At 45.3% G+C, this 27,272-nt stretch overlaps 1 long non-coding RNA gene across 1 annotated transcript in view; it reads right to left on the bottom strand.

Moving 5' to 3' along the window:
- The window catches only part of LOC149873816 (uncharacterized), a 70,546-nt gene extending 53,281 nt beyond the window's left edge, over window positions 1-17,265 (bottom strand). The window contains exon 1 of the long non-coding RNA XR_016439888.1: window positions 17,203-17,265. This is a non-coding gene — a long non-coding RNA (uncharacterized LOC149873816). The remainder of the gene's footprint in view (window positions 1-17,202) is intronic.
- Window positions 17,266-27,272: the final 10,007 nt, after the last annotated feature.

Raw genomic sequence — 27,272 nt, 5'->3', positions numbered from 1 at the left:
TACTGCCAAAAGCAGCATTTGTTCAGTAAAGAAAGCCAACTATGAGGTTGATTAAATGCAGCCAACACTGAGCAATACTATAAAACATGTGGCCCATCTTGGACTAACATACTAATAGAATCCTTTTCCTCCACCCCTCACCTTTTCTTTTCCTTTCTTTTTTTTTCGGTGTGGCCCTTAAAAAATGGGCAGTTGTTCCCCCAGGAGGAAATGAGCACTGGGCCTGGAGGTACTGCAATACTGGGTTGGAGAGGCTGGAGCAAGCTCTGACACTCTCCTCTGGTGCCAAAAATGCTGATAGGAATCTTTTTTTACAACACAACTGAAAGAAACTACATTAACACAAAACCTGATAAGTTTCTCAACACAACACTACCTTGTTCTTATTACACCCCTTTCCACCATTAACACACTAACCTCTCACAAACCACCCCTAATGCAGGAGGAAGCAACAATTTTCACTCTGCCCCTTTGTACTTTTAGAAGAAACACCACCATTTTTCTTTCCTCCATCTCTTCTCTGCCTTCTCCTATCCCATATAGTCTGCATCTTGATCCACATAGTATTTCAATTCATATATTGCCAACTCCAAACATTCTCTTCTGGAGAAAGTTAGTTCCTTGACCAACGGTAGGTTTTTCACCTTCCATATTGCTATGGGGCATGTCTACATGTGCCCCCAACTGTGCAGTTGTTACTGGGCAGTCCCAGTGGTGCACAAGTCATTGTCAACCCTACTGCTCAGCAGCAATAAACAACTGTGCAGTAGCTTGTTGCTATGGCAGAGTAGCATCGGTGTCAGTTTGTGCTTGTCAACACTACGTCACCATAGTGATGAGCTATGTTGCCTAGCTTGTCACTATGGCAACATAGTGTCTCATGTAGACATGCCCACTGTTACACAATTTAGTATGGTTCACAGTGTCTCTGGGCATTTATACATGTGCTCTAGTAGTGTGGGGGTGTTTTAATTAGATGCCTGGAGTGCCTCATGTATCAGTGTCCCTGTGCTGAAAAATGGCGGTGAGGGTGCTTTAACTAAAGCTCATTGACTGAGTTTTAGTTAAAATGCCCCCACTGCCATTTTTCAGTGCAGGAAAAATGAGATGCTGGAGTCTGCTGGAGCGTGGTAATTACCACGCTCCAGCAGGCTTGAATTAATCGATTGAGTCTGCTCTGTAATTATAGCATGTGGGAGCAGCTTTACTGCACATGTATAGGCATCCTTTGTCTCCAGTCCTTTAGGCATTAACCCATGCAATGCCATTTCATATGTTAAGTTACAGTTCATATTGATTGCCTCAAAAAACAACATACTCACTCCCATACCTCTTGGGCAGTCCCAAAAGGGCAGTTTCTTTAGCCTCACATCCCTCTCTTGGGTATCTTACCAAACCCCATTAATGCGGAATACCCCTCACAGGAAGAATATTCCATATCATCACCCATTTGATATCTGTATGTTCTCATTTCAGTCGATTATCTGTCACTTCTTTACACACATTTGCAACCTGTCCTTTTCCAAATCCCCAGCTATTGTTATAATGTCTTTCATTCTTATCATATTAATTATCTTCTTATGGTCTTTCAAGTACACTAACTCAATCCCTCTAGTTGACTTACCCTTAAGAAACTCTCCATCTTTGCATAGTGGGCTAGTGGCTACCACACCCACAGTTTTTTCCAATCTCCCCCATACATGCCCCATCTTCCTTGTGTTCTTCCTGGCAGGTAATGTAGAAACATGCAGTCTTCCCCACTCCCTGTGTTCCCTCTTTACACAACATACTTATAAAGTAAGTATATACAAAACTTTCCAAATCTGGTACTTCCCAACTTCCTGATTTCCTGACATCATATAGCTCCATTCTGTCTACCCTTTCTCTTTTATTCCCTCCCCCACCCACAAAATACATACTTGCCTCTGTACCTTCCTTATCTGCTGCCATGACAGTGGATACACCACTCCCATGTAAAGGATGACCAATAAGAATACTGTTTTCACTGCAGCTGTGTTACCCTTGAAAGATAATGTTCTACCATGCCATGATCCCAGGATCTGTCTCACTCTTATCTCTAACTTCTCCCATACAACTTTGTTCTTTTCCCTTCAGCATCCATTGGGATTCCCAAGATCTTGAATACACCCTCTACCATCCATGGCCCAAACTTCTGTAAATTCTCCCAGTTCCCCACACCCATCAATGTACTTTTCATCTTACTTGATTTTGCCCCTGATACTCCACTATAGTCCTCAGTATGCTTCAGTACCTTCTTGACTGATATGTTGTCCTGAGTCATTATGTTCACATCATCCATGTACAATGTTCATTTAACTTCTCTTTCTCTTGGTATCTTTGCATCACTTACCAGCTTATCATAAAAAATTCTCTGTTCCAATGGCTCCATCATGCACATAAAAAAGATAGGAGAACAATGGGTAACCCTGTCTTACCCATGTTTGTACGGGGAATGCTTTCCTCAAGTAACCATTTACCCTTCCTCAACCTTCTGTTTTACTGTATAGCACTTTGACCCATATAATCATCTTTACAGGAAACCCCATCCTCCTCAATACTGCAAACATGAAATCACGTTCAATCCTATCCTAAGCTCTTTCAAGGTCTAAATTTATTATTACCATACTTCTTTTCCTGCCTTCTTTCATCCCTTCTTTCCCATCTTCACCATTCCTCCATCAGACTCTCAACCTTTACTTCTACTCTCCTAGTCACCTCTCATCTTTTGGTCTGCTTTCCTTTCCATAACTGACACGATAATCTACAAGACTTCTGTTGATGCTGTTCTGGCCTCTGAGAACTTGTCCTCCCCCTCCATCTTGGTACTCTGCCACTATCCCTTTGGCAGTCCTGGCATTGATCAAGGCAGTTCAACTGGGCCTCTGCCAGGCCACTACACTTGATCTTAGCCAAGAAAAGGCCAAGAAGATGTCACTGATGGGAAACTACCACAAAGATAAGTTAGGGCAGCCCATCTGAATAAAATATATGGTGGTTGGTGCCTATTGTGTGCAGAGCACCTCAGTGCCAAATCTTTTACAGGCCATGGTGCCCCCATACCTACGTATACATCACCTATGACCCACTGTATCCCCTGTATTGCCTATGCCTTCCTCCATAGACTTACCTGCTGGGAGCTGCAGGTGCTGCTGTGGTCCACCATGCTGCTGTTCACTATGCTGCCTGCCTGCACTGCCAGCCACATGCATGTGTGCATGCACACATGCATGTGGCCTCCTACACCTTATCACCTACTTCTACTGTTCCCAGCCCCAAGCAGTCCCCTGAAGATGGAACTCTGCCAGCTTGCAAAGGGAAACCCAGGGTTTTTTTTTTCTTTTAAAGGAGAAAATCCACATTTTTTGGCAGGAAACAGAAAAACTGGACCCCTGATGATTATGAAGATGGCTTATACCCTGACCAGGGAAAAGCTCTTGAGGGCACCTCTATGATTACCTGATAAGTTAACCTGCTAAAACAAGGATATTACTAACTGCAAGTTGCTGAGTTAAACTGGTAAGAAATGGATTTTAGTGATGATATGTATTGACATTTTTGGATTTGGCATTTAATTGGCTTTGAATTTAATTGGCAAGGTGACTCTGTTTGAAAGATTTTGGATTTGGTATTGAATTGGCTTTGGATTTAATTGTCAAGCAAGTTTGGACTGTTTATAAACCTAAAAACAAGATGGATAGTTTGTAATATATGTAAGTATGTAAAAAAAGTGCTGCTTAAAAGTGTGTTTATGGACTGTATGTGATGAAACGTGCAGAAGTTTCAGAAAAGGCAAAATGCATACATTTTGGATCAACTGAGTCTGTGGGTACCCTATAGTAATTTGCTTATATGAAAATTAGTACAGGTATATTTATTTCAAGGTCACTGTTTTCAAATTTCCCCCTCAATTCCATGTGCTCATGGAAAGCAGGGTCTGAGAGTATGGAGGGGGAGAAGGGGCTGCAGGGGGAAGAAGCAGGGGGTGGGGGCAGAGGGCAAGGCAAACTGATCCCCCAGATTTATTTTCCCTGCCATAGCAGTGGGAGGAGGACAAATAAGAAATGTATACATTTTCCTTATATAGAATATAATTACTGGGGTATCATATTATATTCAGGGCCATCTTGTATTTGAATAAATATGTAAGTACATGAAGACAAAAATAATAAAGTTAAACCATGTGGCTGAGAACTGGCTGCCATGACAAAAATTTAGAATTAATTTTCCCAGTGATTTAATATGTTTCTAGTTTCTCAGCTGATGTAATAAGTATTTTGGTAGCTGTAGTTTTAGTCCTATGGTATTGAAAGAAAATCTAGTTGTGGACTTGAACTGTGACCTCTGATCTCATCCATGGTAGACTTTTGAGAAGATCTAGAACCCCAACTAATATGTGAAACATAAAGTTTATCAATACCTCTAAAACAGATGGTCCATACCCCAGAACTTGTCCCCTTTTTAGATCAGTATGCACATATTTCAGGTCTATATCTAAATTTTCTATCTGAGGTCCATCTGTAGAAAGTGTGGTTAAAATAAAACAGCTAAAACTCATTATGGCCAAAATGCGTGCATTGCTGCATATGTGGGCCAAAATGCATGCATTGCTGGTGTATCCTGGATGCCCACAAAAACCCATGAAAGAGGTGCCCTCACTGGGCACTTCCAAGCAAAGCATAGTCTCCAAAACTAACCTCCATTAGCATACTGGGGCCATGTTGATTCCATGGCTAGAAGCAGTTCCCTGCTCATGACAGTAAAGACTGGAATTGTCTCTCATTTTCACTATTGTCAATCAGGAGCAATTCTGTCAGAACCAATAGATTTATTCCAGACAGACAAGGATTTAACTGATATTAAAATGTGGCCTTAGGTAATTATCTGGCAGAGGGGCTCCATTGAAATTAATGTCAACAGATGTCAATAACTTCTCTAGGGATTTCACTTATTATATTTAAAAATTATTGGATAGGGATGCAGTAAAGGGTATTTCCCAACCCCAAATTTGTTTTGGGCCACTTTTCAGAATGCCACCAACGGTCAATGCCCCCCCAGAGTTATTGGGCCAAAAACAGTGGCTCTCTCTATATCCTGGGAAGCCCATAGGAGAATGAGAAAGGTGAGTAAGTTGGAAGAATCTTTATAAATGTGTCAAGCTACACAGAGCAGAAAGCAAAAAGCTGAAGCATTTAGAAAAGTTTCTATGTTATCATACTAAGTAAGCCATTTGGCCTGAACTGGGGACAGTGATTTGATTAGTTGATTCAGATCACTATCTCGATAACACCTGCATTTTGGGAGCAGTCTGTCTGTCCTGAAGCCAATGAAAAGAATGGTAGATTTAAATAAGATCTGAATAAACTACAGACAATTTCTGCAACATTGCTTTGCTTTTAATTTAAATAAAATGAAAGTACTTGCCTTTATATGTGGTAAGATTTTTGTAAGCCATGTATATTCAGCTGTCTAAGATATCTGAGGAGATATCTAGTCATCTCAGTTTTAGTTAGAAGCCATTTTTTTGGAAAACATACCCAACAAGTCAGTAAGAAAGTAGTCTGAGTACATTGAGCTAATTTTTGATCACAGGCACCAGAGTAGAATAATCCTGGAGTGACTGCATTGACATCAGCAAAGTTATTGTGGCATTAATCCACTTAGAATTTGACGCATTATAATTTATAGAATGTAGAGTTACATTTTAGTGATCATAAGAGTGTTTGCACAGGAAAGGTTAAAGAGTAATACTGATTTAACAAATTCTAAGCCCCCAGAATTAACTTTGCTGAGTGTTTTGTACCTGTAAAGCCTACAGGAGTAGGTCCTGGTTAGCACCATTTATGGAACTCATCCAGCAAATGGACTTCGGTGGGATTTCAGCAGATTTCCATACTGATTCTGGCAAGAACTGTTGATGTTATGCAACTTGGATGAATTGCTTCCCCCTCTACAAAGGCATAAAACCAAACAGTTTTTTACATGAGGCTACAGAAAAAAATTATCTAAAATACGAAAACTCACCCTCTCCTCACAACCATGTATATGTATACTATATTTACTGGAATCCGAGATGACTGAATTTAAGTTTGATTTAATTTTCCTTGTATAGAATCTAATTATTGGAGTGTCTCTTAAATCCATTTCCCCCACCACTGCATCAGGGAAAGTAGCAGCTAGGGGCAAGTGGTAGTGGGGGAGGTGGCAGGGGGTCAAGGGGAAAGGCAGGGGACAAGAATTAGGGACGTGACAGGAGGTAGGTGGGGGGAGAAAGTGCTGGGGAAGGCAGTTGGAGAAGTGGGAGAAACTGGGCTGGAGGCACTGGGGTGCAGGTGGTGGAGCAAGTGGTAGGGGAGGCAGTCAGGGGAGCTGTAATGGGGCAGGCAGTGGGGAAGTCAAGCAGCCCCTTCCCCCATATTTGCCCTCCTGTGCCTGACCACACTACCTCTGCCCCCCACCACTCTACCTCTGCTGCCTCTGCCCCCCTGGCTGCCCCCAGCTGCAAGCCCCCTTCCCCATGACTACCCCTTTCTGTGTCTGCCCCCAACCTGTCCTCCTCCAGCTGCTTACCTTTGCTCAGACTCTAGCAGGCTCTGCCCTCACTCCTGCCTGGGGCACAGAGCACATGCTCTTGCCCCAACCCAACCTGGTAGCAGCAGTGGTGGCATGAAATCTCCGGCTGGGCTACAGAGCCAGAGCTGGAGCTGCTGCTGTTGCTAACAGGCAAGGCTAGAGCTGGAGCAAAAATGTGGTCCAGGCCCCAGGCAATAGCAAAGATGGAGAAGTTACTCCACAGTCTGAGCAAGAGTAAGCAGCCAGGGAGGATAGGTGGGAGATAAAGGGGCCTGAGGTTGCAGATGGGAGCAGACATGGTGGGTAGAGGCTGTGGACAGGGAAGGGTAGAGGCAGGGAGGCAGAAGTGGCAGAGGGAAGGCAACAGCTGCAGTTCCATCCCCAATCTCCGGTCAAGACCAGAGTCAGAGCCATAGCAGCTGCCTATCCCCCCAACTCCCCTCACCCTACTACTTCATAGAATCATAGAAAATGAGGGTTGGAAGGACCTCAGGAGCTCATCTTGTCCAACCCCCTGCTTAAAGCAGGACCATTCTCAACTAGATCATCCCAGCCAAAGCTTTGTCTACCTGGGTCTTGAAAACCTCCAAGGATGGAGATTCCACCACCTCTCTGGGTAATCTGTTCCAGTGCTTTACTACCCTCCTAGTGAGAAAATTCTTCCTAATATCTGATGAATAAAATGGCAGACCTGGCTGGCAGCTGGATTCCATTTCCCAGCAGCCCCTGCCCATATGGTTGGGGCTGGTCTCCATGGAGACCCCAGCTGCAGCTGCACTGTGATAGAGAAAGGAGGCTGGCCCCAGCCATGCTGGCAGGGCACGTGGTAGTGCAGGGCAGGGGCCTGCTCCAGTGCCGCTGGGATCTTGTGATGGGAGCAGCTTATTCCAGACCCAGGGCACAGCCATGATCTGCAGTCTGCATGCTCTATTCAGGGCCACACAGGCAGTGGATGGCATCTCTGCCCTAGTTCCTTGTCATGGTGACAATGTGGTTCTAAGCTGGTGCAGAACCGCAATCCACTGTGTGAACACCCATGTCTGGAGCATGCAGGATGTAGATTGTGGCTACCCTGGCCCTGACCAAGCTGCCCTCACTGCAATATTCCAGCAACTCCGGAGCAGCACCCTGCACTGTCCTGCCATATTCCTTGCCAGTGCAGCTGGGACCAGTCTACATGGCAACCCCAGCCTTGCACTATTAGACCGCACCTGTGGCTGGGGTCTCCATGGAGAGTGGCCCTAGTCATATGGGTAGAGGCTGCTGCGAAATGAAGTCCACTGCTGGCTGGATCCAGTGTGCAGGCCAGACTTTTCCTGCCTTGATCTAACCTAAACTTCCCTTGTTGCAACTTGAGATTGTTGCTCCTTATTCTGTCATCTGCCACCAATGAGAACAGTCTAGCTCCATCCTCTTTCAAAACCTGCTTCAAGAAGTTGAAGGCTGCTATTAAATCCCCTTTCAGTCTTCTTTTTCCTAAATAAACCCAGTTCCCTCAGCTGCTCCTCAGAAGACATGTGCTCCACCCCCCCTCACCATTTTCATTGCCTTCTGCTGGACTGCCTTCAATTTGTCCACATCCTTTCTGTAGCAAGAGGCCCAAAACTGAACACAGTACTCCAGATGTGGCCTCACCAGTGCTGAATAGGGAGGAATAATTACTTCCCTTGACCTGCTGGCAACACACCTACCAGTGCCCAGCCAGTCAGCCCCCAGCCTGTATTGGTACATGGGATTGTTTCATCCTAAGTGCAGGACTTTGTACTTATCTTTGTTGAACCATAATGAGATTTATTTTGGCTCAGTCCTTCAATTTGTCTAGATCACTCTGAATCCTAACCCTACCTTCCAGCATATCTATTACTCCCCCCATAGTATCATAGTACTTAGGACCAGAAGGGACCTAAACAGATCATCAGGTCTGACCCCCTGCCCTGGGCAGGAACGGGTGCTCGGATCATATCACCCCAGCCAAATATCTGTCTAGCTTCCTCTTGAAGACCCCCAAGGTAGGAGAGAGTACCACCTCACTTGGGAGCCCATTCCAGAGTCTGGCAGCCCTAACTAATTCTAAAAGAGACTTGGGGGTTATCATTGACCACAAGATGAACATGAGCCTGCAATGCAATGCTGTGGCTAGTAAAGTGACCAAAACGCTGGCTTGCATCCAGAGATGCTTCTCAAGCAAATCCCGGGACGTCATTCTCCCCTTGTACTCGGCCTTGGAGTACTGCATCCAGTTTTGGGCTCCACAATTCAAAAAGGATGTGGAGAAGCTTGAGAGAGTCCAGAGAAGAGCCATGTGCATGATCAGAGGTCAGGAAAGCAGACCTTACAACGACAGGCTGAGAGCCATGGGGCTCTTTAGCCTGGAAAAGTGCAGGCTCAGGGGTGATCTGATGGCCATCTATAAGTTTATCAGGAGTGATGACCAGGATCTGGGGGAACATTTGTTCACCAGAGCACCCCAAGGGATGATGAGGTTGAACGGTCATAAACTACTACAAGACCATTTCAGGCTGGACATAAGGAAGAATTTCTTTACTGACCAAGCCCCCAAGGTCTGGAACAGCCTTCCATTGGAGGTGGTTCAAGCACCTGCCTTCAAGAGCAAATTGGATGCTTATCTTGCTGGGATCCTATGACCCCAGCTGACTTCCTGCCCTTCGGGTGGGCGGGTGAACTCGATGATCTTCCAAGGTTCCTTCCAGCCCTAATGTCTATGAAATCAATGAAATCTATGAAACTGTAAAGTAAAGTCTCCTGATGCCCACCCTGAACCTTCTCTCTAACAATTTATGGCCATTATTCCTAGTAACCCCTGTTGGTGCCTGCATGAACAGAGCCTCCCTCAGTTCTCACTGGTCCCCCCTGGTGAGTTTGTAAACAGCCACCAGATCTCCTCTCAGCCTTCTCTTGTGGGAGAAGAAGCCAGACCGGTGTAGTCTGCAAACTTTCTGAGGGCGCACTATATGCCATCTTCCAGGTCATTGATGAAGGCATTTAACAAAACTGGCCCCAGGACCCATGAACGCTACATGCCTCCTGAGGCTTGGGGGGTGGGGGGCACAGCAACTGCCCACAGGCAGCAGCGGTGTTGGCAGTGGGGGTGTGGCAGCAGTGAGCAGAGAGCTCCTGCAGGCAGCCACAGAAGTGTTGGCGGTGAAGGGGAGGGTGCCACTGACTTTCAGTTGGCGACCACCCGCAGATGCTGCCAGCAGCGGTCTGAGGGCAGGTGGTGGCAAGTGGCGACCAACTGCATGAGCTGCCAGCAGCTCTGACAGTGGTCAATCTCAGGGTGTGCATGTGCACCCCCTATGTGTCACCAATGGAGCACCACACTTGATACCAGCTGCCAACTAAACAATGAGCCATTGATTATTACTCTCTGGGCTCAATGCTCCAGCCAGTTTCCTTTCCACCTTACAGTCCATTCATCCAGGCCATATTTCCTTAGGTTGCTTGCGAGAATGTTGCTAAAAGCAAGGTATACCACATCCACTGGTCTCTCCACAACCACAGAGCCAGCCATCTTATCATAGAAGGCAGTAAGGTTGGTCAGGCATGATTTACCCTTGGTGAATCCATGCTGACTGTTCCTACTCACCTCTTCCTCCTCCAAGTGCTTAGAAATGCATATCTTGAGGCTCCATGATTTTTCCAGGGACTGAGGTGAGGCTGACTGGTCTGTAGTTAGTTCCCTAGTTCTTCCTTTTTCCCTTTCTTAAATGTGGGCACTAAGTTTGTCCCCCTCCAATCATCTGGGACCTTTCCTGATTGCCATGAATTTTCAAAGATTAGGGCCACTGGCTCTGCAATCTCATCAGCTAACTCCCTCAGCACCCTCGGTGTTTCCCATCTGGCCCCATGGACTTGTATATGTCCAGATTTTCTAAATAGTCCCAAACCTGTTCTTTCACCACTGAGGGCTGCTCACCTTCTCCTGAAACTGTGCTGCCAGGTGCAGTAGTCTGAGAGCTGAACTCACCTGTGAAGACTGAGGCAAAAAAGGCATTGAGCACTTCAGCCTTTTCTGCATCCTCTGTCACAAGGTTGCCTTCCCCATTCAGTAAGGGAATCACACTCTCCCTGATCCCCCTCTTGCTACTGAAATACTTGTAGAAACCCTTCTTGTTACCCTTCACATCCCTGGCTAGCTGCAACTCCAATTGTGCTTTGGCCTTCCTAACTTCATCCTTGCATGCCCAAACAATGTTCTTATACTTCTTCCTAGTAGTTTGTTCAAGCTTCCACTTCTTACAGGCTTCCTTTTTGTGATTTATTTTACTGAATAGTTCCCTGCTAAAATTCCTCATTCTTGAATCCAGGAAAAAGAGCCTTTTCTCCCATGTTGAAAAGGCGGGGGTGGAGCAGGGAAGAAACTTCATCTTGAATTTGACTTCACAGTCAGGGCGACTAGGATCTGGAACCAACTTCCAAGGGAAGTGGTGCTGGCTCCTACTCTGGGGGTCTTTAAGAGGAGGCTTGATGCCTACCTAGCTGGGATCATTTGAGCCCAGTTTTTTCTCCTGTCCTGGCAGAGGGTCAGACTTGAAGATCTATAAGGTCCCTTCCGACCCCACTTCTATGATTCTATGATTCTATAACTAAATACAGTATATATGCATATCATACATACACAAAATTTCACATCAATTCATCACCATTGTGCACCTGGTATGGGATTGACTAGTAATCTTTGATGACTCTCCCAATCCTATGATACTTTGACAACTGTGCTACACACAATTTTTCATGATAACCCTTTTTTTAGTCATGGAATCTTTTTCTTCACATTGAAATTCTCCATGCTTACTCTGTGCATGTAGGTTTGTCAGGGAAGCTTTAGAAAATAATAGTTGAACTATTTTCACAAATGAAGGCAGCAGGGGAGAAAGTATTTTCAATTATGTTCTTGCAACCTTTTCAAATAAAATTGAAAGAACTCCCGTAGCTCCAGAAGGATTTTTGAATGAAAGTACCATTACCTTAATCACAAAATCATACTTTTCACCTGGCAAGGAGATGGCCCTGATTTCAGCCATGTGACTTCTATTTTCTTGATGAAAAATAGATCAGGACCTGGGGGAGTTGTCAGCCTTGGAAAACCATACAAAATAGAGCTTGTTGCACTGCAGGACAGAAGAGTAACACGTTGATGGTATTTGTATCTAAAGTGTTGATGTGGCAGATCATTTGCTATTTCTGTAGAATGGGGATCATACTTCTTCCCAAGAGTGCTATGAGGATAAGTCCATATATGAGCAACTCAGTTACTTTGTTGCTATTTTAAAAAGCCTGTCATTAGCCATTATGGGCCATGTTCCAGTGCTGCCACTGGACACATTTACAGCCTTCTGGCTTTGTGCATCCACTGAGCTGAAGTCCCAAATGCCTCCTGGAAGTACAAGAAGGACAACAGCATCCTGGGCTGCATAGGACTGTTGACAGCAAATCAAAGGAAGTAATTATTCTGTTCTATTCTGAACTGGTGAGGCCACATCTGGAGTATTGTATCTAGTTATGGGCCCACCACTACAGAAAGGATGAGGATAAGTTGGACAGATTCCAGCAGAGGGCAATGAAAATAGTTTGGGTGCTGGGGCACATGACTTAAGAGAAGAGGCTCAGGGAACTGGATTTATTTAATCTGCAGAAGAGAAGACCGAGAGGGGATTTGATAGCAGCCTTTAACTACAAGAAAGGTGGTTCCAAAGAGAATGGATCTAAACTGTTCTCAGTGGTGGTAGACAACAGAACAAGAAGCAATGGTTTCAACTTGTAGCAAGGGAAGTTTAGGTTGGATATTAGCAAAAAACTCTCTCACTAGGGGTGCTTGTGCATGTGATGCCATGACCATGTACATGTGATGAAAATGTCACTTGGTGTAGTTTAATAGTATCACACTTTACATGTTCAAGAGTTTTGGAGGTTTTAAATGTCTTTGCATTGTTGCAAACTAAACTATATCTGGATGTAGTTTAGTTGCAATGATGTGCTGCAGCTGTCAGCTCACCCTCCTGCTGCAGAAAAAAAGGATCAGGCCCCTCACCACTTCTGCCTTCAGCAGGTGCCTATTGAAAGCAGAAGTGGTGTGGGACCTGATCCTTATTTCTTTTCTTCACCAGAGCCTGCTGGGGGGTGAACTGCTGGCAGGCAGAGTGGCCCCTGAGCTGCAGGGGACCCCAGTCCTTCCCCGCATAGTGGCAGCACCCCCTGGGACCATCTGGCTGGGCTTCTAGCACATCAGGTGGTGTCCCAGCTTGGGATCAAGAAAGGGTGTGATTAGGCCAGGTGTTGCCTCCAAGGTGGGGCAGCAACTGTCCTGCTGGCAGCCCACCTGGGCAGCCCCAGGGTGTGAGGTTCCACCTCCATTGAGGAAAGGGCTGAGTCTCCCACAGCTCAAGAACTGCTTAGCCCCCCTGGCCACAGGCAGGGTCACCCAGGAAAAAAAAAAGGATCGGGCCCCTTGCTGGAATAATGATGGAAAATAAAACCCCTAAATTGAAACACACCATTTCATAGTTTCATAGTTGGTAGGATCGGAAGGGACCTAAGCAGATCATCAAGTCTGACCCCCTGCCACGGGCAGGAAAGGATGTTGAAGTCAAATAACCCTGGCTAGGTGGCTGTCTAGCCTCCTTTCGAAGACCCCCAGGGTAGGGGTGAGCACCACTTCCTTTGGAAGTTGGTTCCAGCTCCTAGCCACCCTGACAGTGAAGTAGCGCCTTCTGATGTCTAGTCTGAATGTACTCTCAGTCAACTTATGGCCATTGTTCCATGTTATCCTGGTACTGCTCGGGGGAACAGGGACTCTCCCATTGCCTGCTGGTCCCCCTTGGCAAGTTTATAGGTGGCCACCAGATCCCTTCTCAGCCTTCTTTTGTGGTGGCTGAACAGGTTCAGGTCCCATAGCCTCTCCTCATAGGGCCTGCCCTGCTGCCCCCGATCATGCGGGTGGCCCTCCTCTGGACCCTCTCAATGGGTCCCTCCTGAAGTGTGGCTCCCAGAACTGGACTCAGTGCTCCAACTGTGGCCTGACCAATGTTGCATAGAGGAGGAGGATCACCTCCTTGGACCTGCTTGTGATGCATCTATGGATGCATGATAAGGTATGGTTAGCCTTCCTAACCATGTCCCCACATTGGCGGCCCATGTTCATCTTGGCATCAATAGTGACACCAAGAACCTGTTCTGCCTCTGTGCTGACAAGAAGGGAGTTCCCTAGCCTGTAGGTATGCTGCTGGTTCTTCCTCCCCAGGTGCAGCACCTTGCACTTGTTCGGATTGAAACCCATCCTATTCTCATCTGGCCACCTCTGTAACCTGTCCAGATCTAGTTGTAGCCGGTCTCTCTCTTCTAGCCTGCTCACTTACCCCCACAGCTTAGTGTCATCTGCTAACTTGAACAAGGTGCTTTTCACCCCCTCGTCCAAATCGCTGATGAAGATGTTGAACAGTGCCGGCCCTGGGACTGAGCCCTGGGGAACCCCACCTCCCACATCTCTCCAGGTCAAAAATGACCCGTCCACCAACACTCTCTGGGTGTGGCCCTCCAGCCAATTTGTGACCCATCTGACTGTGTAGGCATTGACACCACAGTTGCCTACTTTTTTAATGAGGATGGGTGAGAGACAGTGCCAAAGGCCTTCCTAAAGTCAAAAAAGACTACATCCACTGCTACCCCTGCATCCAAGACTTTTGTGACCTGGTCATAGAAGGCAACCAGGTTGGTCTGACAGGATCTGCCTCTAATGAACCCATGTTAATTGCCCCTAAGCATAATCTCTGCGGGCCCCTTGCAGATGTGCTCCTGGATAATTTTCTCAAGGAGCTTCCCCAGGACTGAGGTAAGACTAACGGGCCTGTAGTTTCCTGGGTCCTCTTTCCTCCCTTTTTTGAAAATGGGGACTACATTGGCCCTTTTCCAGTCCTCTGGCACCTCACCAGAGCACCAAGAATGCTTATAAAGTTGTGCCAGGGGTCCTGCAATGACCTCTGCAAATTCCCTAAGCACTCTGGGTGGAGATCATCAGGACCTGCTGATTTGAACACGTCTAGTCCCTCCAGAAGTTCCCTGACTAGGTCCTCACTGACCCTAGGCCTGGTTGTGCCTCCCCTGGGTCCATCCACAATCCCAGTCGGGGGGGGGGGGGTTGTCCCTGTCCCTGCTCAGAAAAATGGAAGCAATGAATCTGTTAAAGAGATTAGTTTTGTCATCTGGTGCTACCACCAGATTACCAAGCATGTCCTGCAGAGGCCCCACGTTACTTGGTACCTTCTTTTTACTTTCTACTTCTTTTTATGTATTTAAAAAAGGATTTCTTGTTATCCTTGATCTGGGTTGCCAGTCCCAGTTCCATCTCTGCCTTAGCCTTCCTAACAGCCCCCCTACAATCTCGAGCCAAGGAGGTATAATCCTCCTTGGTGATGGCCTCTCCCTTCCATCGGGTGTACATCTTCTTTTTGGCTTGGAGACATTCGTGGATGCTTTTGGTAAGCCATGGGGGTTTTTGAGCACTCTTGCCCCCTTTGATCCGTGTGGGGATTGCCACCCTTTGGGCTTGGAGGATTGTCTCCTTATGGAATGACCACTCTTTTTGGACTCCCAACTCCCCTCCCCTCCGGGACCCCAGTGCCTCCCCAACTAGTCTCCTTACCTCATTGAAATCTGCCCTCCTGAAGTCCAGGGCTGCTGCCCTGCTGCAGGCCTTTGACACCCTGAGCTGGATGGTAAATTTCAGTAGGCGATGATTGCTATCACCCAGGTGGTCGAGCACCCACAGTCCCCTCACCAGGTTATTGCCTGTGGCCAGGACCAGGTCCAACAAGGCTTTTCCCCTGGTGGGACTGTGCACCTCCTGAGTAAGATGGAGGTCCTGTAACTCAGCTAGGAACCTACGTGAGTGGTCAGACCTGGCTGACTGCTCTTCCCTCCTCCTCCTCCAATGCACCTAGTTTAAAGCCTGCTGGAGGAGATCAGCCAACCTGAAAGAGAATGCACGCTTACCTTTGGGGGAGAGGTGAAGCCCATCCCACCCAAGCATGTGTCTTGTTCTGCCTAACTTCAATTTAGGGAGAATAGAATGCAACCCTAAAAATTAAACCCCCCTCACGTGTATAAGCACCCTAGGGGGGTTGTGAGGCACTGGAACAGGTTACCTAGACAGGTGGTGGAATCTCCATCATGGCGATTATAAGGCCCGGCTTGACAAATCCCTGGCTGGAATGATCTAGTTGGGGATGGTCCTGATTTGAGAAGGGGGTTAGACTAGACAATCTCCTGAGGTGCCCTCCAACCCTAATTTTCTACGATTCCATGATTCCATAAAAGATGCTCCTTTTTTGCTGTTGCTTTTTCCACTAACCTGTCTCCTAGCTTAAGGAAAGGAACATGGGCCCTGTACCATAAGACTACAAGTTTGTGCCACCCCTTACTCACAAGTTGAAGTAATCTACTGTCCTTCTCAGTTGGCATGCTGTAAGATTTTATGTCTCTGTCTGAGGAAAGAGTCAAGAATCCAATATATTCTAATGTTGGAAATGGCAGTGACTTTGTGTGTATAGCTATATTCATAGTGAATGCAGTGCTTAAAATAAATGCAGTGAATGAGCCAAAGCTGTAAAAAAGATGCACCTCACTCACTACATGCTCTACAATATGTGCATCTGAATATGAGCAAGTCAGTTAGTATGTTGGGGTTCTGGGTCAGGCCCTTGGCAATACCATCTCTGAGAAACAGAGCAATTAAGTCATAGATTTTAAAAATCTCTTTCTTATAACCTACAATCAATACTGGAAGATCATTTTAAAATTTAAAATTAAAGTGTGGAATTTTTACATAAATCTTCACCAAATTTCCAGTCTATTTTCAACCAGCTATTGGGCCAGGTAGGTAAAATTTAAACATTTTTCTCATTCAAATGTGAGAAAATAACACAATGTTTAAATAAAAATCCTGTTAACTTCTCAACCATGTGTGCATCAAGTATACATGATATAAGTTCCCTCTCAAACGTCTTAACTTTAGGCAACCACCAGAGATTAGTTATGTACACACTGGTCCCTTCACAATAAAAAAAAATCCTCTGTTTTTCTAACACTATATTATCACTGTACGTCTGTATATGTTGTTAGTCAACTTTTTGCTTGTTTGAAATAGGAAATAAGCAAAAGGATACAACTGTGGCAGGCACTAAGAGGTTCTGAACTTATTTTAAATATTTTGGACATTAAAACCTCCTATATTTATAGAATGGTATTTCTTTCACCATTCAATCCCAATTATATAAATAATACTCTGAACGACATAATATAAATAAGTGCACTCCTTGACATTGAACACTGAGCATTGGCCCTCTAAAAGCCAGGGCAATTTATCTACTAAGTTCATAAAATTGTGGGCTAATTAACTGAACACAATGATAGGTGAGCTTTCTGAACATTAAACAAACATTCTGATGAGCAGCCTGACAACACAATAGATGTCACCATCTTTTTCCCTCCCCCATGAATTCCCCAGCTCCAGTATAATATAGCTGCACTCCAAGTTCACTAGCTTCCTGAATTTGGGCTGTGTTATCAGTAACAACATGCGAAAATAACACTCACCATTATGGCAATTCTATAATGAGCTCTGTGCAGCCCAATAACAGGCCCCAGCTGTGATTTGGAACCTCATTATAATATGTGCTGTCCCACTTTCAACAGTCTTAGCATCTAAAAAGATAAAGAAAACAAAGCACAGTATACACTGGAGAATTAAAGCCAAGTTCCTTCTCCAAACAGGCTTCCTGTGTGGTTTAGAGTACTGAGGACCAAATTTTTACAGGGATTTAGCCACCTAAGTCTGAATAAAATTTTATTTCAATGAAAGCACAAGGTCTCACTATCTTTAAAAATCTGGCCTTCTGTTTTCCTGTGCCTGAGATCTATGTAAAATGGGCAAAAAAGCATTTCCTTACCTCATATGGGTATTTTAAGGATAAAGCATTCAGGTTTGGATCCTCAAATATATTTAGGCACCTAGACCTTATTAAATTCATGGGCATTTGGCATCTATTGCTTCTGAGCATCTGCACCTCAGACAGTGTGCTAGTAAGGTCCATATAAGGACCTCCAGAAGAGAGAGATTTGTATCAGGACATGTGCTTGCCTCCACCATATCCCCTCCTTGCACTCACTTCTGTCATCCATGGTGCTTCTTGGGGAAGTTTTCAAATCATGATTCTTTCATATGGTGTAAAAAATGCCAAGTGGGGGAAATAATTCTGGTACTCCAGAGGCTTCCATGCAACATGTTGTAACCCATGTCAGCACACTATGTTAAGTGATGTGACATATTTTGGGTCCTCAGGGTGCCAGTAGCCCTGGAAAACCCTCAGGCAGATCTGCTGACTGAGGTGTCCCGTGGAGAGGTGTGTCCCTCATTGTCCAGGGATTCTCTCTGAACCTGATAAACATGTTATTCTTTATTGTACACAACCAATATATATTTATAAAAAATCAATAAACAAAAATATAATAACAATGGTTAATAATAAAGCTAACAATTTAGATAAAATTTACAACTACAACATTGGGTGGGTGATTCCAGCACACTGGGTAGTCCCACTTGTGTTAAACAACCTCAATACTTAAATTCACCTAGTTATAACCCTTTAAAACATTTCCCCCACCTCCCATAACACAATTGATTTCCTTCTGGTCACAATCCACTTCTCATAACAATAAATGGTAGCACAGCTATAACTATGATCCACCACTAGATGGCAGAGGTGAGGCTTCTGCTGCTTATAGGAAAATGGACTCCTTTAATCTTTCCTGGCAACATAGCAAAACAGGCTCTGAACATCTGCTGCAGGCAATAGGCTCCCTTTTGTTTCCTTGTGGAAATATACTTCCTGCAAACACTACTGGTTAGGTGTCCTCTCTCAGCCCACTCCCTCTCTGGGCTGTCTCCTCCTATCAGCACATCCACCTGCAGGCAGGGGTTTCCTCTGCAGGTCTCTGATTCTGCAGCTTGAGCCTTCCCAGCTCAGGTAGAGGTTTCCCTTTGCAGGTCTCTGATCCTGGAGCTTCTTCCAGCTTAGCAAGCCTACCAGCTTTGCTTACCAATCCTCCCCACTCTTTCCCTGGCACCTATGTCACTGGTTACACAACTCTGAATCCAGTGGAGAATCAGCGTCTCATAGGATGACACAAGCTCTCCCTGTCCTGATGGCTGCTCCCTGGGCAAGTTTCAGCACAGTCTCCCCTGGCTGGGGGCTGAGTCTCTGCACCCTCTCTCCAGGGCTGGAGTTGGCTCCTCCCCAGCTTCTCTTCTTCTTTTCCCTCCCTCAGATTTGTGTGGTTCAGTAGCAGCCAATCAAGGCCCCTGGTTTGCAAATGGGGGCTCTGGTCACAGTTCAAATGCTCTAATACAAAGCATGTACTGTGCATGGCATACCCTCATGTTTGGTACAGCTTATGTACCCTGTGCAAAGTTTTCGCTGCCCTTTTCTTGCAGAGCTCTTAAGCACAGCTCACCTACTCAGCTTGTAGACAGGTGAGCTTTGCAGCTGTTACAGTATTAAAGAGAAGACAACACAATAAGGCTGGTTTTAGATCCTGAAAATGCCTAGCAAGAAAGAAGCTGCCCTTTACTAATTAGGGTTACATGACAAGCACATGGAAACTTACATCTCAGGTGACAATTGTCATGTGACCATGGAGGTGGTTGTCATGATTGGAGACAGCTGGGGAACAGTGAGGTGATTATGATTCTCAGAAATCTACTGAGTACAGAATATATCCATTACCACTGAAATGAAGAATGGTGTGGAGATTAATGGGATAAGTAGGAACACAGAGCACCTGAATATCTATGCAAACTTTGCTTTTCACCATAGTTTTCAGTTTAACTATACCACTCAGAGATCTACTAGGCTGTCTCTCAACCATTCCCCAGCACCAAAGGCCTGGCATGCTGCAGCCCACTTTAGGCCTCAAACCTGTCACATAACAACATAGCCATGTCTTATTTTGATTGAACTAATGCCAATGGAATTAAAAGAGATTGCAGACAGAAAAATCATTTGTAGAATGCAACTGTGTCTGAAGAAATTAAGTTAGGACTACTGAAATCAACAGGAATATTCATGTGCTTTAAGTTAAACCCAAGCTGAAGTCCCAGATTTGTACAAGTAGTTAGACAGGCACCTAAAGATGTAGATGGAAGCCTTATGGGATTGTCCCAGGGGGACACAAATGGGGGTCCTGGAAACCCCTCTCATGGTGGGACCCAAGGCTGGGGTGAGCTCCCAGAAGAAAAAAACCAAAAGCCCCAAGGAAGGGGCTTACTTACCTTTAACAGGAAAAGCCATGCTGAGAAGAGCCGCCGGTGCGGTTCATCTACTGCTTTTATTTGAGGTTGGGAGTGGTGCCAGTGGATGATGTCATCAAAAACTGCCACCCGGCGGATTTAAAAGCCAGTGGCGGGGAAACAATGGGGGCAGCATCTAAGTCTGGGACAAGAGGCGAACCTGCTCCTTGGGCTACTAAATTGCAGAAGCAACAGATCAGCGGGGGACCGGATGAGGACTCACCAGAGGGGTCCCTGTTCCCCTGAAGGATAAATGCCTGGCTTGGCAGGGCAGAGGGCTTGGCTTGGTGCCGAGGGATCCCAATGACCACAGACACCAGAACCATGAGTGGGGTGGGCTGAAGCCTGAACCCCTGCTGTTCCTTTTCTTTTGCTCTTTGTTTTTCTGTTTTACATTAGTACCTTGAAGGGCATCCAGAGCCTGAACAAGGGAAGCCATCCTTCAGTCGACCTACAGGGTCAAGAAGAGGTGCGGAGGCAGCTCCATCAAATGGGACGTCCCAAAGATAAGGCCCAAGCAGAAGTTGGGATGAGACCAGTCCCACTCCTGTAGACACCCAGGGCAAAGTAAAACACTGAGGGTCAGGCAAAAATGGGACAAGAGCAGGAGCGAACATCAAAGAGGCAAGCCAGTGATCCATCACCTGATCGTTCTGAAGGTTGGCGTATGGCTGGGGTGTAGGGGAGGTGGAGCCCCAAGAACACCACTGCAAGGGGCAGTGCCTGGTCCGCAAGTTTCCACAAGGGGGAGTCCCACTACTGAAAGGAGGATCAAGTTGTGGCAGGAAAGTGTTAGGGCCTCCCTTGGGGTTGAACGCAGCCGAACACCCAAGTCTCTGGGACACGACCCAAGGCCTGAACTGGGAGTGCGCTCTAAAGCTGCTAGAGAGCACCTATACCAAACTAGGTGGGTGCAGGGATATTCAAAAACACCTTGGCAGATTTGGTTCAATGATAATTAGAATTCAGACTCAGAAATATTTAGGTGCCTTATTCCCATGGAAATGGGTTGATCTCAGCAGAATTAGGCCACTGGGTGCCTGTCTTTGTTGTTGAGCACCTAAGAGGCTTTAGAATTCTGATCTGGCCTTCGGGTCTTATAACACCAAACACAACAAAACTGTCAGAATCCAGATTAGGGAAGCTGGACATAAATATAGTGTGAATAGTATGAACTGAGCTGGCTGAAATTATCTATGCAAGAAACATTTCCTTGTCAAAAAATGTAAAATGACATTATTTCTGAAAATCAAAATTGTCCTAAGGGAACCTAAGGTTCCAACAAACTGTTGCAGTGAGAAAATGTGTCAGTACTTCTTAACAAAATGCTACGTGTTGTTATTCCTTTCAATTTTTCATAACTGGAAAATATCCATTTTTTACTTCAGTTTTAGGATTTTCCATTTTTTTTTTTTTTTTTTCAATGTAAAAAAAAGTGGGTATATTTCAGAAGTGCACTGAGGCATTTTGCTCATGCTTCCCAGAGGCACTGTTTAAGAGGCAAATGCTGAGAAATAGTAAAAAGCACAGATGAGTTACTTTTTTCCCCGGAAAAGGTGAAAAAAGCAATAGAAATACCAAAACTGAACTAGAAAGCCAAACTTTGGTGATTTCCAGAAAACAGTATGTTTAAACAGTTCATTTTAACATTTTTGTGTCAAAATAATTGGAACATTTCATTTGGCAAAAAAGTTCATTATGTCTATTTCTCAACCTGATTGGAAATGAAAAAAAATACAGAAATTTCCAAAATCTATGGGATTAAAATAGCAAACCTTGACCATCCGTGAACAATTTAGACCATTTTTATGAATAGTGAATGTACTTTTATGTCATTTTCAAAAGAAAAGGACATAGAAAATGGATGTACCATGTATTAGTAACTGCCTAACAATGGTTATAACAACTTCAACAATCCTCAAAAGTCAACTCCCTGTTTTCTTTTATTTCTAATTCTCGTCTTTTTTAAGTAGTTGAAGTGTGAATGTCACTTAACGTATTTTTCCTTGGGGGAGCTCCTATACCACGCATGACCCTTGGCTGTGTCTCTCAGAAGCTGTAGTCATTTTCAGTTAAGGATAATTGGCAGCAGAATACACTTTGTTCTGTACAGTGTTAAAAATGGGCTACTTTGTTTTGCCAACCTTCCTGAACTTCCTTTCAGTTCAATGAAGGAGTGCAACATTTGTATAAGAAAGAAATATTGTCTTCAATGGGAAATGTATTCCATGTGTGTTATAATTTATATTATGACAGATCTTTTTTCACTTACAATTTTGTTATTCACAGGGTGAAATGAAACTTTATCAACTTCTTTTTTTTAAATGTGTTCTTTAAGGCAACCATAATTTTTATTTGCGGAAATATGTGATAAATTTGAATAATAAATTTATATTAAAACTCCCATTTGTATTTGATTTCCTTCATAAATCTGGGTAAGATGTCAGCTGAATAGTTCATATATAAAATATTAGAACAAACATTGCCTGTCTAATTGAAAAATCTGTCTTCATCAAGGACCTAGAGCTGAGCTTAAGAATGAAAGATGGAAGCTTTATTTAATGCAATTCTGCCCTGACTGTCATGAATGCTGTCTTTTTCTCCCCCTTCACCACCTCAACATAAATAGCAAACTCTATTCCCCAAGGGGTCTTAAAAGGAAAAAAAAATACAAAGATATGCAGAGAAAGAAACAGTCACTGGTGTCTGTAGAGTGGTTTAACCTACTTAGGTTCCAAAGCGTTAATCCTATGGCACTTAAAGGATGAGAGTTTGAATCCCTTCTGCATTGGTTGGCCCAGGTTCAAAATTTACAGCTAATGTAATAATCTTCCAGTTGTGAATGAACTGGATTGGAAAGCCACAAGCAAGGTCACACAAAGAGGTCAGTCTTGGTATCACCAGAGGATGTAACTACATCGGTTGTGAGAGATAAAGATGAAAGGAGAAGGGGGAAATGAAAAAAGGAGGGTGACAGGCTTTTCCAGACCAAAAAACCCAAAATGAGTATGTGTGTCCAAACCTCTGGGACTTCATTTGCTGATTTAAGGCTCAGAAAATGAGTATGAAACCCTGCCAGCTCAGCAGAATTATCTAATATAGCAAGTCTTCACTGAGTACAAAGTCAGTCATGGTGTGAGATGGGGGTTGGGGATTACAAACCTTTTCATTGCATACACCTTGAGGCCAAAGGGAGTCTTTAAAATGGGTGCTGGATCGGACACTTAAAAGAATAAAGCTTGAGATCTGCTTCTGCAGCCTCTTAAAGTATCTCATCCCTTCAACAAGGAGGGAGAGAAACCTCTGTGTAATGCTCCCTCCCCAGAGACTTTCTCCATGTATAATGCACTAACATGGTATATTTGGTATATCTCAGTGAACTCCACTGCTATATCTGGTATATCTCCAATGGATTTCATTGGAGTTACAGCAAGGATAAACTTGACCCAACTATTTCATTATAACATTGTAGAATGCATGCCCTTAGGTTATGGTGATTAATATTTTGGTTGTTCCTGAGCAGTTTTGAGTATGTCTAGAGACCTCTAAATCTGTTTTAAAAGTTCACATGATAAATATTACATGTGTCAGCTCTGTTTCTGACTGAAATTCAGGACCCCAGAGGTGAATGAGAAGCAATAATATTTTTTACAAAGCAATCAAATAACTGAAGGAGATGATTTATATACATCTCTGAATTTCTGTAATTGTTTCTCCATTGGTCTTAGCTTTGGACTAAGTAAGTACAGGAGCTTATCCACAGTACAGAATGTAATGCCAGAAAAAAAGATAGGCTGACCCAGCTGTGTCCAGATTTGGACCTAGATGCCTTCCATTAGATTTGGTTGGACTTTATTCTGAATATGGTCAGTAGCATGAATCCAGATCTGGTATCCCATCCAAAGAGGTAGAGATGAGTACCAGAGAGGTACAGATGAAAGCCAAGGACTTCAGAAAGCCTAGCCTAGGCACAAGTCTTTGTTCCACCACAGACTTCCTCATACAAGATCTGTTTTGTTTTTGGAGGCACCTACATTTAGACATCCCAACACCTGATATCTAGGTGCCGTCATCGTGAAGTGTGACCCTATTTGACCAGGTTTCAGTGACCACAATCCCTATCCAGGCAATGGAGAAATTTGGGTGCCTTCAAAGAGATTCCAAGTTTAGGAGCCAACATGTTTTCTATAGAGAATAGGGAGAAGAAGGTGCCTCCCAAAAGTGCATTTTAAAGCAGAGTCACTGGTTAAAAATGAGAAACAGTCCTATCAACATGGACTGGAATCCAGGTCTTCTCCCTCCCAGAGGAATGTCATAACCATTAGGCTACAGATTTGGGGTCCTTCTTGCTTTCTCCTTCTGACCCCAAGACTTTTTTATACCTGTCTTGTGATGTTGGCTTTCTCCCCACAAGTGAGAGATTTCATAGATTTCATAGACATTAAGGCTGGAAGGGACCTCGGAAGATCATCGAGTCCAGCCCCCCACTCAAAGGGCAGGAAGTTATCTGGGGTCATAGGATCCCAGCAAGATAAGCATCCAGTTTGCTCTTGAAGGTGTTCAATGTAGGTGCTTGAACCACCCCTGATAGCAGGCTGTTCCAGACCTTGGGGGCTTGGTCAGTAAAGAAATTCTTCCTTATGTCCAGCCTGAAATGGTCTCACAGTAGTTTATGATCGTTTGACCTCGTCATCCCTTGGGGCACTCTGGTGAACAAACGTTCCCCCAGATACTGGTGGTCACCCTTGACAAACTTATAGGTGGCCATTAGATCACCCCTGAGTCTGCACTTTTCCAAGCTAAAGAGCCTCATGGCTCTCAGCCTGTCATCGTAAGGTCTGTTTTCCTGACCTCTGATCATGCACGTGGCTCTCCTCTGGACTCTCTCAAGCTTCTCCACATCCTTTTTGAATTGTGGAGCCCAAAACTGGACGCAGTACTCCAGCTGCAGCCTCACCAAGGCTGAGTACAAGGGGAGAATGACATCCTGGGATTTGCTCGAGAACCATCTATAGATGCAAGCCAGCGTTTTGGTTGCTTTAGTAGCCTCAGCATCGCATTGCAGGCTCATGTTCATCTTGTGGTCAATGATAATCCCCAAGTCTCTTTCTTCCATAGAGCAGCCAGCGTAGCACTGCCGAGCCTATAAGGATGCTGCAGGTTTTTCTTCCCAAGGTGGAGAACCTTGCATTTTTCAGTGTTAAACACCATCAGGTTCTCATCCGCCCATTTGCTGAGCCTGTCCAGATCACCCTGGATCACCCACCTGTCTTCTGGCGTGGATGCTTTGCCCCAAATTTGGTGTCATTGGTGAACTTGGCCAGTCCACTCCTGACTCCAATGTCCACATCATTAATGAAGATGTTGAACAATATGGGTCCAAGGACAGAGCCTTGGGGGACCCCATTGGTCACAGGACACCATGATGAGTGACTGCCATCAATTACAACCCTCTGGGTCCGACCACGGAGCCAGTTTCCCAGCCAGGCGATCATGGTGGACCCAAGGCCACAGTTGACCAGATCTGCCAAGAGGTGATCATGGGATCCCAGATTGAAGGCTTTTTTGAAGTCAAGGTATATGACATCAATATCTTCTCCCTTGTCCAGGTGACAGGTCACCTGGTCATAGAAGGAAATGAGATTGGTCAAGCAAGACCTACCCGCAACAAACTCATGCTGGCTATCCCTGAGTATGTTGGCATCGGCCAGTCCATTAAGGATGGCCAATTTAATAAACTTTTCTAAGATCTTCCCCAGGATAGGAGTCAGGCTGATGGGCCTATAGTTAGCCTGATCCACTTTCCTCCCTTTCTTGAAGATAGGCACCACATGGGCCTTCTTCCAGTCTTCATGCACTACATCAGAGCGCCAGTTTTCAAAGATCCATGCCATGGGCTGGGCTATGACGCTCGCCAGCTCCTTGAGTACCCTGGGGTGTAGATTGTCAGGGCCGGCTGACTTGAAGGTATCCAGCTCCTCAAGATGTTCCTTCACGAGGTCAGCATTTATGGAGGGCAGGGGATCTCCCTCACCCGGCCCGCCCTGCCTGGTAGCAGGCATGGGCGTCCCATGGGACTGATGAAAGACCAACGCAAAGTACCCATTTAATAGGTTGGCTTTTTCCTGGGCATCAGTTGTCAGTTGCCCCATCTGGTTCAGCAGGGGTCCAATGTTGCCCTTGCTTTTTCTCCAGCTCCCCACATATCTGAAAAAGGACTTTTTATTGTCCTTGATGCTTGAAGCTAGTTGGAGTTCAGTTGCAGCCTTGACTTTCCTGGTTTGCTCCCTGTAGGACCGGACCAGCACAGAATAATCCTCCTTGGAGGTGAATCCCGTCCTCCATCCTTTGTCGGCTTTCCTTTTTAGCCGCAGGAGGTCCGCTAGATCCCTGGAGAGCCAGGGGGGCTGCTGTGCCCTCTTTCTGCCTTTCCTCTGAGATGGAATAGACTTAGCTTGTGCATTTAGGATCGCTACCTTGAGGAGCAACCACTCTTCTTGAACACCCCACTCCCAGGGGTCATGGTCCCTTAGGGCCTGCCTGACAAGCCTCCTGAGCTTGACAAAGTCGGCTTTTGTGAAGTCGAGGACTTCCGTGTTGCTGACTAACTTGCCAGCTTTACGGCGGATGGTGAAGGTGATCAGCTCATGGTCGCTGTCACCCAGCTTCCCATCGATCACTAGGTTGCTGATTAGGTCCAGGTCAAGCAGCGCTTTGCCTCTTGTTGGCCCATAGACTTCTTGAGTCAGGTAGAGGTCATCCACACGAGAGGAAACTTTGTGACCGCTCAGATTTTGCTGATTGATCCTCCCACGAGATGTCCGGGTAATTGAAGTCACCCATGACAACCATGGTCCTGGAGCATGTGGCCTCAGCCAGTTCCTGGGTGAACTCTTGGTTAACCTCAGGACTTTGGGTGGGAGGTCTGTAGTAGACTCCCACTGTTGTGTCCCCTGTGCCTTGTTCCCCACAGATTTTAATCCAGAGGGTCTCCAGTCATCCACCCTGGTCACCAATATCAGCTTGTAGGGCCATGTAGCTTTCCTTAACATAGAGAGTTATATCCCCACCCATTTTATCTACATGATCCCTCCTGTACAGGGTATAGCCATCTATACCCGAGGTCCAGTCATGGGTGGAGTCCCACCAGGTCTCTGTTATCCCTGTGACATTATAATTATTTGCACTGAGCAGGAGGATGAGCTCCTTCTGCTTATTCCCCTACCTCCTGGCATTAGTGTACAGGCAGGCAAGTGTCCCCTTGGGGGGCTCTTGCCTTGCCCACAGATTGTACCTGGGCTGGGGCAAGGGTGGGCTC

This window comes from Crocodylus siamensis, chromosome 1 (genome assembly GCF_052110815.1).
Source record: "Crocodylus siamensis isolate JL-2025a chromosome 1, ASM5211081v1, whole genome shotgun sequence".
NCBI classification, from domain to species: domain Eukaryota; kingdom Metazoa; phylum Chordata; order Crocodylia; family Crocodylidae; genus Crocodylus; species Crocodylus siamensis.
This window is presented reverse-complemented; position numbering and strand designations above follow the sequence as displayed.